Genomic DNA, 14,738 nt, shown 5'->3' with positions numbered 1-14,738 from the left:
CAGAACATATCTTCAAAGCTATCAGCCTAAAGAAAGAAAAGCAACACACTACTCCCGGGAGATCTCGAAACTCCAATTTTATGATTAACAGCCGAACGTGCTAGCCAATTGCGCCACGGAGACAGTCGTGCTCCTCTCTCACCACCGTCAGAACATTTACCCAAAGCTATCAGCGCAAAGAAAAAATGCGCCGCACCACCACCGGGTGGGCTCGAACCTCCAAACTTTCGGTTAACAGCCGATCGCGCTAGCCAATTGCGCCACGGAGACAGTCGTGCTCCACTCTCACCACCATCAGAACATATCTTCAAAGCTATCAGCGCAAAGAAAAAAGCAACACACCACTCCCGGGAGGGCTCAAAACTCGAACTTTCGGTTAACAGCCGATCGCGCTAGCCAATTGCGCCACGGAGATAGTCCTGCTCCACTCTCACCACCATCAGAAAATATCTTCAAGGCTATCAGCCCAAAGAAAAAAAAGCGCCGCACCACCACCGGGTAAGCTCGAACCTCCAACGTTTCGGTTAACAGCCGATCGCGCTAGCCATTTGCGCCACGGAGACAGTCGTGCTCCGCTCTCACCACCGCCAGAACATTTCTTTAGAGCTATCAGCCCAAAGAAAAAAAGCGCCGCACCACCACCGGGTGGGCTCGAGCCTCCAACCTTTCGGTTAACAGCCGATCGCGCTAGCCAATTGCGCCACGGAGACAGTCGTCCTCCACTTTCACCACCATCAGAACATATCTTCAAAGCTATCAGCGCAAAGAAAAAAGCAACACACCACTCCCGGGAGGGCTCAAAACTCCAACCTTTCGGTTAACAGCCAATCTCGCTAGCCAATTGCTCCACACAGACTGTCCTGCTCCACTCTCACCACCATCAGAATATATCTTCAAAGCTATCAGACCAAAGAAATAAAAAGCGCCGCACTACCACCGGGTCGGCTCGAACCTCCAATCTTTCGGTTAACAGCCGATCGCGCTAGCCAATTGCGCCACGGAGACAGTCGTGCTCCACTCTTACCACCATCAGAACATATCTTCAAAGCTATCAGCCTAAAGAAAGAAAAGCGCCGCACCACCACCGGGTGGGCTGTAACCTCCAATCTTTCGGTTAACAGCCGATCGCGCTAGCCAATTTCGCCACGGAGACAGTCGTGCTCCACTCTCACCACCATCAGAACATATCTTCAAAGCTATCAACGCAAAGAAAAAAAAGCGCCTCGTCACCACCGGGTGGGCTCGAACCTCCAACTTTTCGGTTAACAGCCGATCGCGCTAGACAATTGCGGCACGGAGACAGTCGTGCTCCACTCTCACCACCATCAGAACATATCTTCAAAGCTATCAGCGCAAAGAAAAAAGCATCACACTACTCTCGGGAGATCTCGAAACTCCAAATTTATGATTAACAGCCGAACGTGCTAGCCAATTGCGCCACGGAGACAGTCGTGCTCCTCTCTCACCACCGTCAGAACATTTCACCAAAGCTATCAGCGCAAAGAAAAAGAAGCGCCGCACCACCACCGGGTGGGCTCGAACCTCCAAACTTTCGGTTAACAGCCGATCGCGCTAGCCAATTGCGCCACGGAGACAGTCGTGCTCCACTCTCACCACCATCAGAACATATATTCAAAGCTATCAGCGCAAAGAAAAAAGCAACACACCACTCCCGGGAGCGCTCGAAACTCGAACTTTCGGTTAACAGCCGATCGCGCTAGCCAATTGCGCCACGGAGACAGTCGTGCTCCACTCTCATCACCATCAGAACATATCTTCAAAGCTATCAGCGCAAAGAAAAAAGCAACACACCACTCCCGGGAGGGCTCAAAACTCGAACTTTCGGTTAACAGCCGATCGCGCTAGCCAATTGCGCCACGGAGACAGTCGTGCTCCACTCTCACCACCATCAGAACATATCTTCAAAGCTACCAGCCTAAAGAAAAAAAGCACCGCACCACCACCAGGTGGGCTCGAACCTCCAATCTTTTGGTTAACAGCCGATCGCGCCAGCCAATTGCGCCACAGAGACAGTCGTGCTCTACTCTCACCACCATCAGAACATATCTTCAAAGCCTTCAGCCTAAAGAAAAAAAAGCGCCGCACCACCACCGGGTGGGCTCGAACCTCCAACCTTTCGGTTAACAGCCGAACGTGCTATCCAATTGCGCCACGGAGACAGTCGTGCTCCAATCTCACCACCGTCAGAACATTTCTCCAAAGCTAACAGCGCAAAAAAAAAGAAGCGCCGCATCACCACCGGGTGGGCTCGAGCCTCCAACCTTTCGGTTAACAGCCGATCGCGCTAGCCAATTGCGCCACGGAGACAGTCGTGCTCCACTTTCACCACCATCAGAACATATCTTCAAAAGCTATCAGCGCAAAGAAAAAAGCAACACACCACTCCCGGTAGGGCTCGAAACTCCAACCTTTCGGTTAACAGCCGATCTCGCTAGCCAATTGCGCCACACAGACAGTCCTGCTCCACTCTCACCCCCATCAGAATATATCTTCAAAGCTATCAGCCCAAAGAAATAAAAAGCGCCGCACTACCACCGGGTCGGCTCGAACCTGCAACCTTTCGGTTAACAGCCGATCGCGCTAGCCGATTGCGCCACGGAGACAGTCGTGCTCCACTCTCACCATCATCAGAACATATCTTCAAAGCTATCAGCCCAAAGAAAAAAAAGCGCCGCACCACCACTGGGTGGGCTCGAAACTCCAACCTTTCGGTTAACAGCCGATCTCGCTAGCCAATTGCTCCACACAGACAGTCCTGCTCCACTCTCACCACCATCAGAATATATCTTCAAAGCTATCAGCCCAAAGAAATAAAAAGCGCCGCACTACCACCGGGTCGGCTCGAACCTCCAATCTTTCGGTTAACAGCCGATCGCGCTAGCCAATTGCGCCACGGAGACAGTCGTGCTCCACTCTCACCACCAACAGAACATATCTTCAAAGCTATCAGCCCAAAGAAAAAAAAGCGCCGCACCACCACCGGGTGGACTCGAAACTCCAACCTTTCGGTTAACAGTCGATCGCGCTAGCCAATTGCCAACAGAGACAGTCGTGCTCCACTCTCACCACCAACAGAACATATCTTCAAAGCTATCAGCCCAAAAAAAAGCGCTGCACCACCACCGGATGGGCTGTAACCTCCAACCTTTCGGTTAACAGCCGATCGCGCTAGCCAATCGCGCCACGGAGACAGTCATGCTCCACTCTCACCCTCATCCTAACATATCTTCAAAGCTATCAGCCCAAAGAAAAAAAGGCGCGGCACCACCACCGGGAGGGCTCGAACCCCCAACCTTTCGGTTGACGGCCGAACGCGCTAGCCAATTGCACCACGGAGACAGTCCTGCTCCACTCTCACCACCATCAGAACATATCTTCAAAGCTATCAGCCCAAAGAAAAAGTGCCGCACCACTACCGGGTGGGCTCGAACCTCCAACCTTTCCGTTAACAGCCGATCGCACTAGCCAATTGCGCCACGCAGACAGTCCTGCTCCACTCTCACCACCATCAGAACATATCTTCAAAGCTATCAGCCTAAAGAAAGAAAAGCGCCGCACCACCACCAGGTGGGCTCGAACCTCCAATCTTTCGGTTAACAGCCGATCGCGCTAGCCAATTTCGCCACGGAGACAGTCGTGCTCCACTCTCACCACCATCAGAACATATCTTCAAAGCTATCAACGCAAAGAAAAAAAAGCGCCTCGTCACCACCGGGTGGGCTCGAACCTCCAACTTTTCGGTTAACAGCCGATCGCGCTAGACAATTGCGGCACGGAGACAGTCGTGCTCCACTCTCACCACCATCAGAACATATCTTCAAAGCTATCAGCGCAAAGAAAAAAGCATCACACTACTCTCGGGAGATCTCGAAACTCCAAATTTATGATTAACAGCCGAACGTGCTAGCCAATTGCGCCACGGAGACAGTCGTGCTCCTCTCTCACCACCGTCAGAACATTTCACCAAAGCTATCAGCGCAAAGAAAAAGAAGCGCCGCACCACCACCGGGTGGGCTCGAACCTCCAAACTTTCGGTTAACAGCCGATCGCGCTAGCCAATTGCGCCACGGAGACAGTCGTGCTCCACTCTCACCACCATCAGAACATATCTTCAAAGCTATCAGCGCAAAGAAAAAAGCAACACACCACTCCCGGGAGCGCTCGAAACTCGAACTTTCGGTTAACAGCCGATCGCGCTAGCCAATTGCGCCACGGAGACAGTCGTGCTCCACTCTCATCACCATCAGAACATATCTTCAAAGCTATCAGCGCAAAGAAAAAAGCAACACACCACTCCTGCGAGGGCTCGAAACTCCAACCTTTTGGTTAACAGCCGATCGCGCTAGCCGATTGCGCCACGGAGAGAGTCCTGCTTCATTCTCATCACCATCAGAACATATCTTCAAAGCTATCAGCCTAAAGAAAAAAAGCACCGCACCACCACCAGGTGGGCTCGAACCTCCAATCTTTTGGTTAACAGCCGATCGCGCCAGCCAATTGCGCCACAGAGACAGTCGTGCTCTACTCTCACCACCATCAAAACATATCTTCAAAGCTATCAGCCTAAAGAAAAAAAAGCGCCGCACCACCACCGGGTGGCCTCGAACCTCCAACCTTTTGGTTAATAGCCGAACGTGCTATCCATTTGCGCCACGGAGACAGTCGTGCTCCAATCTCACCACCGTCAGAACATTTCTCCAAAGCTATCAGCGCAAAAAAAAAAGAAGCGCCGCATCACCACCGGGTGGGCTCGAGCCTCCAAACTTTCGGTTAACAGCCGATCGCGCTAGCCAATTGCGCCACGGAGACAGTCGTGCTCCACTTTCACCACCATCAGAACATATCTTCAAAGCTATCAGCGCAAAGAAAAAAGCCACACACCACTCCCGGGAGGGCTCGAAACTCCAACCTTTCGGTTAACAGCCGATCTCGCTAGCCAATTGCGCCACACAGACAGTCCTGCTCCACTCTCACCCCCATCAGAATATATCTTCAAAGCTATCAGCCCAAAGAAATAAAAAGCGCCGCACAACCACCGGGTCGGCTCGAACCTGCAACCTTTCGGTTAACAGCCGATCGCGCTAGCCAATGGCGCCACGGAGACAGTCGTGCTCCACTCTCACCATCATCAGAACATATCTTCAAAGCTATCAGCCCAAAGAAAAAAAAGCGCCGCACCACCACTGGGTGGGCTCGAAACTCCAACCTTTCGGTCAACAGTCGATCGCGCTAGCCAATTGCGCCACGGAGACAGTCGTGCTCCACTCTCACCACCAACAGAACATATCTTCAAAGCTATCAGCCCAAAAAAAAGCGCCGCACCACCACCGGACGGGCTGTAACCTCCAACCTTTCGGTTAACAGCCGATCGCGCTAGCCAATCGCGCTACGGAGACAGCCATGCTCCACTCTCACCATCATCAGAACATATTGCCACGTTCAATTTCCCAAGCTTTTGTTATCGTCCCAAAACACCACACGCTTCTCAGCGCAAACCGCGCCTGCAGTTTTCGAGAGGGTTCCGGACTGTAGTAGATCATTTCGATAAGATCACGCCCACTGTGCGAATGATACAGATTGTTCTGGAACGTACGCCGCCGCCAGCGGTAGCGCTAGAACATTCGACGGCGGGAGTATAAATGCCGACGCGCTTCGCCGCTTGTCAGTTGTTGATCGAAGGCCGACGCTCCGTTCGCCGCTATCAGTCCGAGACTGCTATCTGTGCGAGACTGCTGCTGTAATTGGACTTTCCGTTTACCGGGCACAGGTTCGCCCAAATAAACAGTTAAATCCCAACACGAAGTCTCCTGTCTTCGGCCACGTCACGACCCCGTGACATCTGGTGGAGGTGCTGCTTCGTTCATGTACCGCACGCCCCCGTCAAGCCGTGATCCCAGCCCACGTCGCAGGGAAGACACCGACGCCAACCAGGAGCAGCGAACAAGCCGCCGACAGCAAGGGCTACCACCGGAGTACGCGATTCTAGAAGACAAGGCGCGGAAGACCAAGGCCATGACCGCGACTGCAGCGACAATGACAACCGCCGCATCCCTGCCCACGATGGTCATGCATCAACCCAGGGAACCACCAATTTTCCATGGGTCATCGTTCGAAGACCCGGAGTCCTGGTTAGAAACATATGACCGTGTGGCCGCCCTCAACCACTGGGACAACGAAGAAAAGCTCCGGCGTGTGTACTTCTACCTGGAAGACACCGCAAGGACCTGGCTAGAAAATCGTGAGTCCACGCTCCGAACGTGGGATGTCTTTTGCGGCGCATTTCTGCAAACGTTCGCGAACGTCGCTCACAAAGAAAGGGCCGCTGCTCAACTAGAGACCCGGGTTCAGCTACCGAATGAGAAGGTTGGAATTTTCACAGAGGAGATGAGCCGCCTATTTCGTCACGCTGACCCAGACATGCCTGAGGAGAATAAAGTTCGTTTCCTCATGCGAGGGGTCAAACAGGAGCTCTTCGCGGGACTAATGAGGAATCCACCGAACACCGTCCAAGAATTTGTATCCGAGGCGACCACCATCGAAAAAACCATTGACATGCGCACCAGACACTATAATCGTCGCCTGACTCCAGAATGCGCTGCTGCTCAAACCAGTGACTCCGAAAACCTGCGTGAAACGATCCGAGCGATCGTGCGGGAAGAGCTGCGCAAACTGTTGCCTTCGGCGCAACTTCAAGTGGATTCGATTGCCGACATTGTGCGAGAAGAAGTTCGGCAATCACTTCCAATTCCCCATACACCGCTGCCCGAGCCAGAAACTATGAGCTACGCCGCTGCAGTGCGCCACAACGCTCCTCCCCGTCCACGCCAAAACGCCGCCCCGTCGCACTTCCGTCGCCAGACACCACCGCCGCCACCACCCCCACCGACGACCTACCGTTCATCAGCGGGCCAGCGCAGTGCGCCGAGGAAAACGGACGTTTGGCGTGCACCTGACAACCGCCCGCTCTGCTACCACTGCGGCGAGGCCGGGCACACATACCGCCGTTGCCAATACCGACAGATGGGACTGCGTGGCTTCGCCGTCAATGCACCGCGTCCACAGCCAGGAGATCGCCCACGTGACATCGCCGACTACCTCGCAGGAACTCAATGGACACCACGAAGTTCTTCCCGTTCGCCGTCGCCCAGCCGCCGCACGTCACCGCACCACCGACAGTACTCTGGCCCAACTCGGGGCCGGTCTCCTAGCCCGTATCCGGGAAACTAAGGGCAGCAACCGGTGGAGGTGCGGTTGCTGTGCGACGAACTACCGAAGATCCTCCGACGACGTCAACGCCGCGACGGAGCTTTCCGAACACAACGCCAACCAGGCAAAGCCCTGACGGCGAAAGCTCACTTACCGAAGGTGGCCTGATGACGCAACATGGAAGCAGCGGAACAAGCCGACGCAGCCGTGACCCGACGCCACGCCCTAACTGTAATGCGAGACGGCGAACTAGCGACCTCGACGTTCTTATCGACGGCCACAGTGTGACCGCTCTCGTCGATACTGGAGCCGACTATACTGTCATCAGTGGGTCGTTCGCCGCAAAGTTAAAGAAAGTTAGGACAGCTTGGAAAGGCCCTGAAATCCGCACAGCCGGAGGTCATCTCGTAATGCCTGCAGGAATCTGCACAGCGAGAGTCACCATTAACGGCCGTATTTATCCTACAGACTTCATAGTCCTACAGCGTTGCTTGAGAGATGTCATCCTTGGCATGGACTTCTTATGCCTCCATGGTACTGTCATCAACCTAAAAACAAAGTCGATAACGTTATCCACAGAAGAAGCACTACCGCCGCGCACGCCGTCTGGACACCATGCCTTGAATGTGCTGGAAGAACAAGTTACCATTTCGCCTCGCTCAAGCGTCATTATTTCAGTCGGCGCTCCTGAATCACCTGACTTCAAAGGCGTCGTTGAAGGCAGTCAGCATCTGTTGGTCACCCGAAATATTTGCGTCGCAAGAGGAATTGCAGAGCTGCGGGGAGGCAAAGCAACGGTTATGCTCACGAATTTCAGCAATGAGTACAAACATGTGAACAAAGGAACAACGGTCGCATACATCGAAGAAATTGTCGAAGCCACCAGTGCTTTCGCCCTCGCCGATTCTGCGGAACCTGCTCAGAGGAACCAAGCCCCTCCCATAGCTTTCGACGTCAATCCCAGACTTCCGAACGATAAGCAAGAACAGCTCAAGGCCCTGCTCCTGCAATACGAAGATTGCTTTTCGTCGTCATCGAAAATTCGGCAGACCCCAATCACGAAACATCGCATCATAACCGAAGAAAATGCCAGACCACTCCGTCAGAGTCCGTACAGGGTTTCGACGCGAGAACGTGAAGCCATGAAGAGACAAGTTGATGAAATGCTGCGGGATGACATTATCCAGCCGTCCAAGAGCCCATGGGCATCCCCCGTGGTGTTAGTGAAGAAAAAGAATGGAACCCTACGTTTCTGCGTCGATTATGGCCGCCTGATCAAAATCACAAGAAAGGACGTGTATCCTCTCCCACGAATAGACGACGCACTTGATCGGCTCCATAACGCCAAGTACTTTTCGTCAATGGACCTCAAGACTGGCTATTGGCAAATCGAAGTCGACGAAAGAGACCGACAGAAGACGGCGTTTATAACACCGGACGGCCTCTTCGAGTTTAAGGTGATGCCCTTCGGCCTTTGCTCAGCGCCTGCAACTTTTCAACGCGTTATGGATACAGTACTGGCAGGATTGAAGTGGCAGACTTGCCTTGTGTACTTGGACGACGTCGTCGTGTTTTCCTCGAGTTTCGACGAGCATCTTCGGCTCCTTGAAGCTGTACTTCAAGCCATCAAGACTTCCGGACTCACACTGAAGCCAGAAAAGTGCAGACTTGCGTATGAAGAGCTCTTGTTTCTGGGGCACGTTATCAGCAAGTCTGGAGTTCGTCCTGATCCACGGAAAACAGCCGCCATCGCCTACTTCCCGCCGCCCACTGACAAGAAAGCCGTGCGCCGATTTCTGGGCCTGTGCGCCTATTATAGGCGGTTCGTGAAAAACTTCGCCCGCATCGCTGATCCTCTCACTAACCTTACCAAGGCCGACGTGGAGTTCAAGTGGGAAACGCCACAGGAACACGCTTTCCAGGAGCTTAAACATCGCCTCCAGACGCCTCCGTTACTTGCCCATTTCGAGGAATTCGCCGAGACAGAAATACATACTGACGCAAGCAGCGTAGGTCTTGGCGCCGTTCTTGTGCGGAGGGCTGGCGGACTTGAAAGGGTTATTAGTTACGCCAGCCGATCGCTATCCAAAGCAGAAGCAAATTATTCCACAACAGAAAAGGAGTGCCTCGCCATCATCTGGGCTACGTCGAAATTTCGCCCATACCTCTACGGCAGGCCCTTCAAAGTTGTGAGCGACCACCACGCCTTGTGTTGGCTAGCCACTTTGAAGGACCCTTCAGGTCGCCGCGCACGATGGAGCCTGAGACTTCAAGAATATGACATTACTGTCATTTACAAGTCCGGCAAAAAACACTCCGACGCCGACTGTCTCTCTCGTGCGCCTGTCGACCAGCCGCTACCCGACGACCCGGATGATGACTACTTCTTGGGAACGATCACTACCGACGACTTCGCTGAACGACAGCGGGCCGACCCGGAACTTAAGGCCCTAATAGAATACCTCGAAGGCAGGACCGCCGAAGTCCCGAAGGTATTCAAGCGCGCACTTGCGTCGTTTTTTCTACGAAACGGTCTTCTACAAAAGAAAAACTTTTCACCGCTTCGGGCTAAGTACCTCCTTGTGGTGCGTTCAGCTCTGCGACCAGAACTCCTACAGGCCCTGCACGACGATCCGACGGCAGGGCAACTCGGTGTTTCTCGCACGCTCGCGAGGATACAAGAAAAGTACTACTGGCCGCGTCTTACCACCGACGTCACTCGTTATGTGAGGACATGCTGGGAATTTCAGCGACGCAAGACACCGCCGACAAGGCCAGCGGGACTTCTGCAGCCAATAGATCCACCTTGCCGACCTTTCCAGCAGAATGGTATGGACCTACTGGGGCCGTTCCCGACGTCGGCTTTCGGAAACAAGTGGATCGTGGTAGCTACCGACTACCTCACCCGCTACGCCGAGACAAAAGCCCTGCCAAAAGGCAGTGCATCCGAGGTAGCTAAGTTCTTCATCGAAAATATCGTCCTACGTCACGGCGCCCCGGAGGTCCTTATCACCGACAGAGGAACGGCATTCACTGCCGACTTAACTCAAGCGATCTTCGCATACAGCCAAACAAACCACCGCCGGACGACAGCGTATCACCCACAGACCAACGGCCTCACCGAGCGGCTTAACAAGACGATCGCCGACATGCTGACAATGTACGTCGATGTCGAACACAAGACGTGGGACGCCATTCTTCCGTATGTGACCTTCGCATACAACACGGCGGTGCAGGAGACGACGCAGATATCTCGATACAAGTTGGTCTACAGAAGGAGCCCGACAACGACGCTTGATGCCATGTTACCCAACGTCACCGACGAAGAAAACCTCGATGTGAGCGAGTACCTTCATCGCGCCGAAGAAGCCCGACAACTTGCGCGGCTCCGTATCAAGAATCAACAGACGACCGACAGCCACCGTTACAACCTTCGACGACGCTTCGTGGAATACCAGCCCGGTGAAGGTGTTTGGGTGTGGACGCCGATACGCCGACGTGGACTAAGTGAAAAGCTTCTGCGACGGTACTTCGGACCGTACAGGGTGGTTCGACGTGTCGGCCCACTTGATTACGAGGTTGTCCCCGACGGCATCACGAACTCTCAACGACGCCGATCGCGACCTGAAGTCGTCCATGTCGCACGCCTAAAGCCGTTTCATGCGCGTTAACAAACTGAAACAGTGCTTTTTTGTATTATTGTTGTATTGTAATTTATTCATTGTACTTTCTTGCATTATTATTGTACCTTAATCTTTAGTTAAAGCATCGAGACGATGCCTTTTTTCAGAGGGGGGCAATGCCACGTTCCATTTCCCAAGCTTCTGTTATCGTCCCAAAACACCACACTCTTCTCAGCGCAAACCGCGCCTGCAGTTTTTGAGAGGGTTCCGGACTGTAGTAGATCATTTCGATAAGATCACGCCCACGGTGCGAATGGTACAGATTGTTCTGGAACGTACGCCGCCGCCAGCGGTAGCGCTAGAATATTCGACGGCGGGAGTATAAATGCCGACACGCTTCGCCGCTTGTCAGTTGTTGATCGAAGGCCGACGCTCCGTTCGCCGCTATCAGTCCGAGACTGCTATCTGTGCGAGACTGCTGCTGTAATTGGACTTTCCGTTTACCGGGCACAGGTTCGCCCAAATAAACAGTTAAATCCCAACACGTAGTCTCCTGTCTTCGGCCACGTCACGACCCCGTGACAATATCTTCAAAGCTATCAACCCAAAGAAAAAAAAGCGCGGCACCACCACCGGGAGGGCTGGAACCCCCAACATTTCAGTTGACGGCCGAACGCGCTAGCCAATTGCACCACGGAGACAGTCCTGCTCCACTCTCACCACCATCAGAACATATCTTCAAAGCTATCAGCCCAAAAAAAAAGTGCCGCACCACCACCGGGTGGGCTCGAACCTCCAACCTTTCGGTTAACAGCCGATCGCACTAGCCAATTGCGCCACGCAGACAGTCCTGCTCCACTCTCACCACCATCAGAACATTACTTCAAAGCTATCAGCGCAAAAAAAAAAAGCAACACACCACTCCCGGGAGGGCTCGAAACTCCAATTTTTTGGTTAACAGCCGATTGTGCTATCCAGTTGCGCCACGGAGACTGTCGTGCTCAAATCTCACCACCGTCAGAACATTTCTTCAAAGCTATCAGCGCAAAGAAAAAGAAGCGTCGCACCACCACTGGGTGGGCTCGAACCTCCAACCTTTCGGTTAACAGCCGATCGCGCTAGCCAACTGCGCCACGGAGACAGTCGTGCTCCACTCTCACCACCATCAGAACATATCTTCAAAGCCATCAGCGCAAAGAAAAAAGCAACACACCACTCCCGGGAGGGCTCGAAACTCCAACTTTTGGTTAACAGCCGATCTCGCTAGCCAATTGCGCCACGGAGACAGTCGTGATCCACTCTCACCACCATCAGAACATATCTTCAAAGCTATCAGCGCAAAGAAAAAAGCAACACACCACTCCCGCGAGGGCTCGAAACTTCAACCTTTTGGTTAACAGCCGATCGCGCTAGCCAATTGCGCCACGGAGACAGTCCTGCTCCACTCTCATCACCATGAAAACATATCTTCAAGGCTATCAGCCTAAAGAAAAAAAAGCGCCGCACCACCACCAGGTGGGCTCGAAACTCCAACTTTTCGGTTAACAGCCGATCGCGCTAGACAATTCCGGCACGGAGACAGTCGTGCTCCACTCTCACCACCATCAGAACATATCTTCAAAGCTATCAGCGGAAAGAAAAAAGCAACACACCACTCCCGGGAGATCTCGAAACTCCAATTTTATGATTAACAGCCGAACGTGCTAGCCAATTGCGCCACGGAGACAGTCGTGCTCCTCTCTCACCACCGTCAGAGCATTTCATCAAAGCTATCAGCGCAAAGAAAAAGAAGCGCCGCACCACCACCGGGTGGGCTCAAACCTCCAAACTTTCGGTTAACAGCCGATCGCGCTAGCCAATTGCGCCATGGAGACAGTCGTGCTCAAATCTCACCACCGTCAGAACATTTCTCCAAAGCCATCAGCGCAAAGAAAAAAGCAACACACCACTCCCGGGAGGGCTCGAAACTCCAACTTTCGGTTAACAGCCGATCGCGCTAGCCAATTGCGCCACGGAGACAGTCGTGCTCCACTCTCACCATCATCAGAACATATCTTCAAAGCTACCAGCGCAAAGATAAAAGCAACACACCACTCCCGCGAGGGCTCGAAACTCCAACCTTTTGGTTAACAGCCGATCGCGCTAGCCAATTGCGCCACGGAGACAGTCCTGCTCCACTCTCATCACCATCAAAACATATCTTCAAAGCTATCAGCACAAAGAAAAAAGCAATACACCACTCCCGGGAGGGCTCGAAACTCCAACCTTTTGGTTAACAGCTGATCGCGCTAGCCAATTGCGCCACGGAGAGAGTCCTGCTTCATTCTCATCACCATCAGAACATATCTTCAAAGCTATCAGCCTAAAGAAAAAAAGCGCCGCACCACCACCAAGTGGGCTCGAACCTCCAACCGTTCGGTTAACAGCCAAACGTGCTATCCAATTGCGCCACGGAGACAGTCGTGCTCCAATCTCACCACCGTCAGAACATTTCTCCAAAGCTATCAGCGCAAAAAAAAAGAAGCGCCGCATCACCACCGGGTGGGCTCGAACCTCCAACCTTTCGGTTAACAGCCGATCGCGCTAGCCAATTGCGCCACGGAGACAGTCGTGCTCCACTCTCACCACCATCATAACATATCTTCAAAGCTATCAGCGCAAAGAAAAAAGCAACACACCACCCCCGGGAGGGCTCGAAACTCCAACTTTCGGTTAACAGCCGATCGCGCTAGCCAATTGCGCCACGGAGACAGTCGTGCTCCACTCTCACCACCATCAGAACATATTTTCAAAGCTATCAGCGCAAAGAAAAAAGCAACACACCACTCCAGCGAGGCCTCGAAACTCCAACTTTCGGTTAACAGCGGATCGCGCTAGCCAATTGCGCCACGCAAACAGTCCTACTCCACTCTCATCACCATCAGAACATATCTTCAAAGCTATCAGCGCAAAAAAAAGGAACACACCACTCTCGCGAGGGCTCGAAACTCCGACCTTTTGGTTAACAGCCGATCGCGCTAGCCAATTGTGCCACGGAGACAGTCCTGCTCCACTCTCATCACCATCAGAACATATCTTCAAAGCTATCAGCCTAAAGAAAAAAAGGCGCCGCACCACCACCAGGGGGCTCGAACCTCCAATCTTTCGGTTAACAGCCGATCGCGCTCGCCAATTGCGCCACGGAGACAGTCGTGCTCCACTCTCACCACCATCAGAACATATCTTCAAAGCTATCAGCGAAAAAAAAAGCGACACACCACTCCCGGGAGGGCTCAAAACTTCAATTTTTCGGTTAACAGCTGAACGTGCTATCCAATTGCACCACGGAGACAGTCGTGCTCCAATCTCACCACCGTCAGAACATTTCACCAAAGCTATCAGCGCAAAGAAAAAGAAGCGACGCACCACCACCGGTTGGGCTCGAAACTCCAACCTTTTGGTTAACAGCCGATCGCGCTAACCAATTGCGCCACGGAGACAGTCGTGCTCCTCTCTCACCACCATCAGAACATATCTTCAAAGCTATCAGCCCAAAGAAAAAAAAGCGCCGCACCACCACCGGGTGGGCTCGAAACTCCAACCTTTCGGTTAACAGTCGATCACGCTAGCCAATTGCGCCACGGAGACAGTCGTGCTCTACTCTCACCACCAAGAGAACATATCTTCAAAGCTATCAGCCCCAAAAAAAAGTGCCGCACCACCACCGAATGGGCTGTAACCTCCAACCTTTCGGTTAACAGCCGATCGCGCTAGCCAATCGCGCCACGGAGACAGGCATGCTCCACTCTCACCATCATCAGAACATATCTTCAAAGCTATCAGCCCAAAGAAAAAAAAGCGCGGCACCAGCACCGGGAGGGCTCGAACCCCCAACATTTCTGTTGACGG

This window comes from Rhipicephalus microplus, unplaced genomic scaffold, assembly GCF_043290135.1.
Source record: "Rhipicephalus microplus isolate Deutch F79 unplaced genomic scaffold, USDA_Rmic scaffold_13, whole genome shotgun sequence".
In the NCBI taxonomy this organism is placed as follows: domain Eukaryota; kingdom Metazoa; phylum Arthropoda; class Arachnida; order Ixodida; family Ixodidae; genus Rhipicephalus; species Rhipicephalus microplus.
This window is presented reverse-complemented; position numbering follows the sequence as displayed.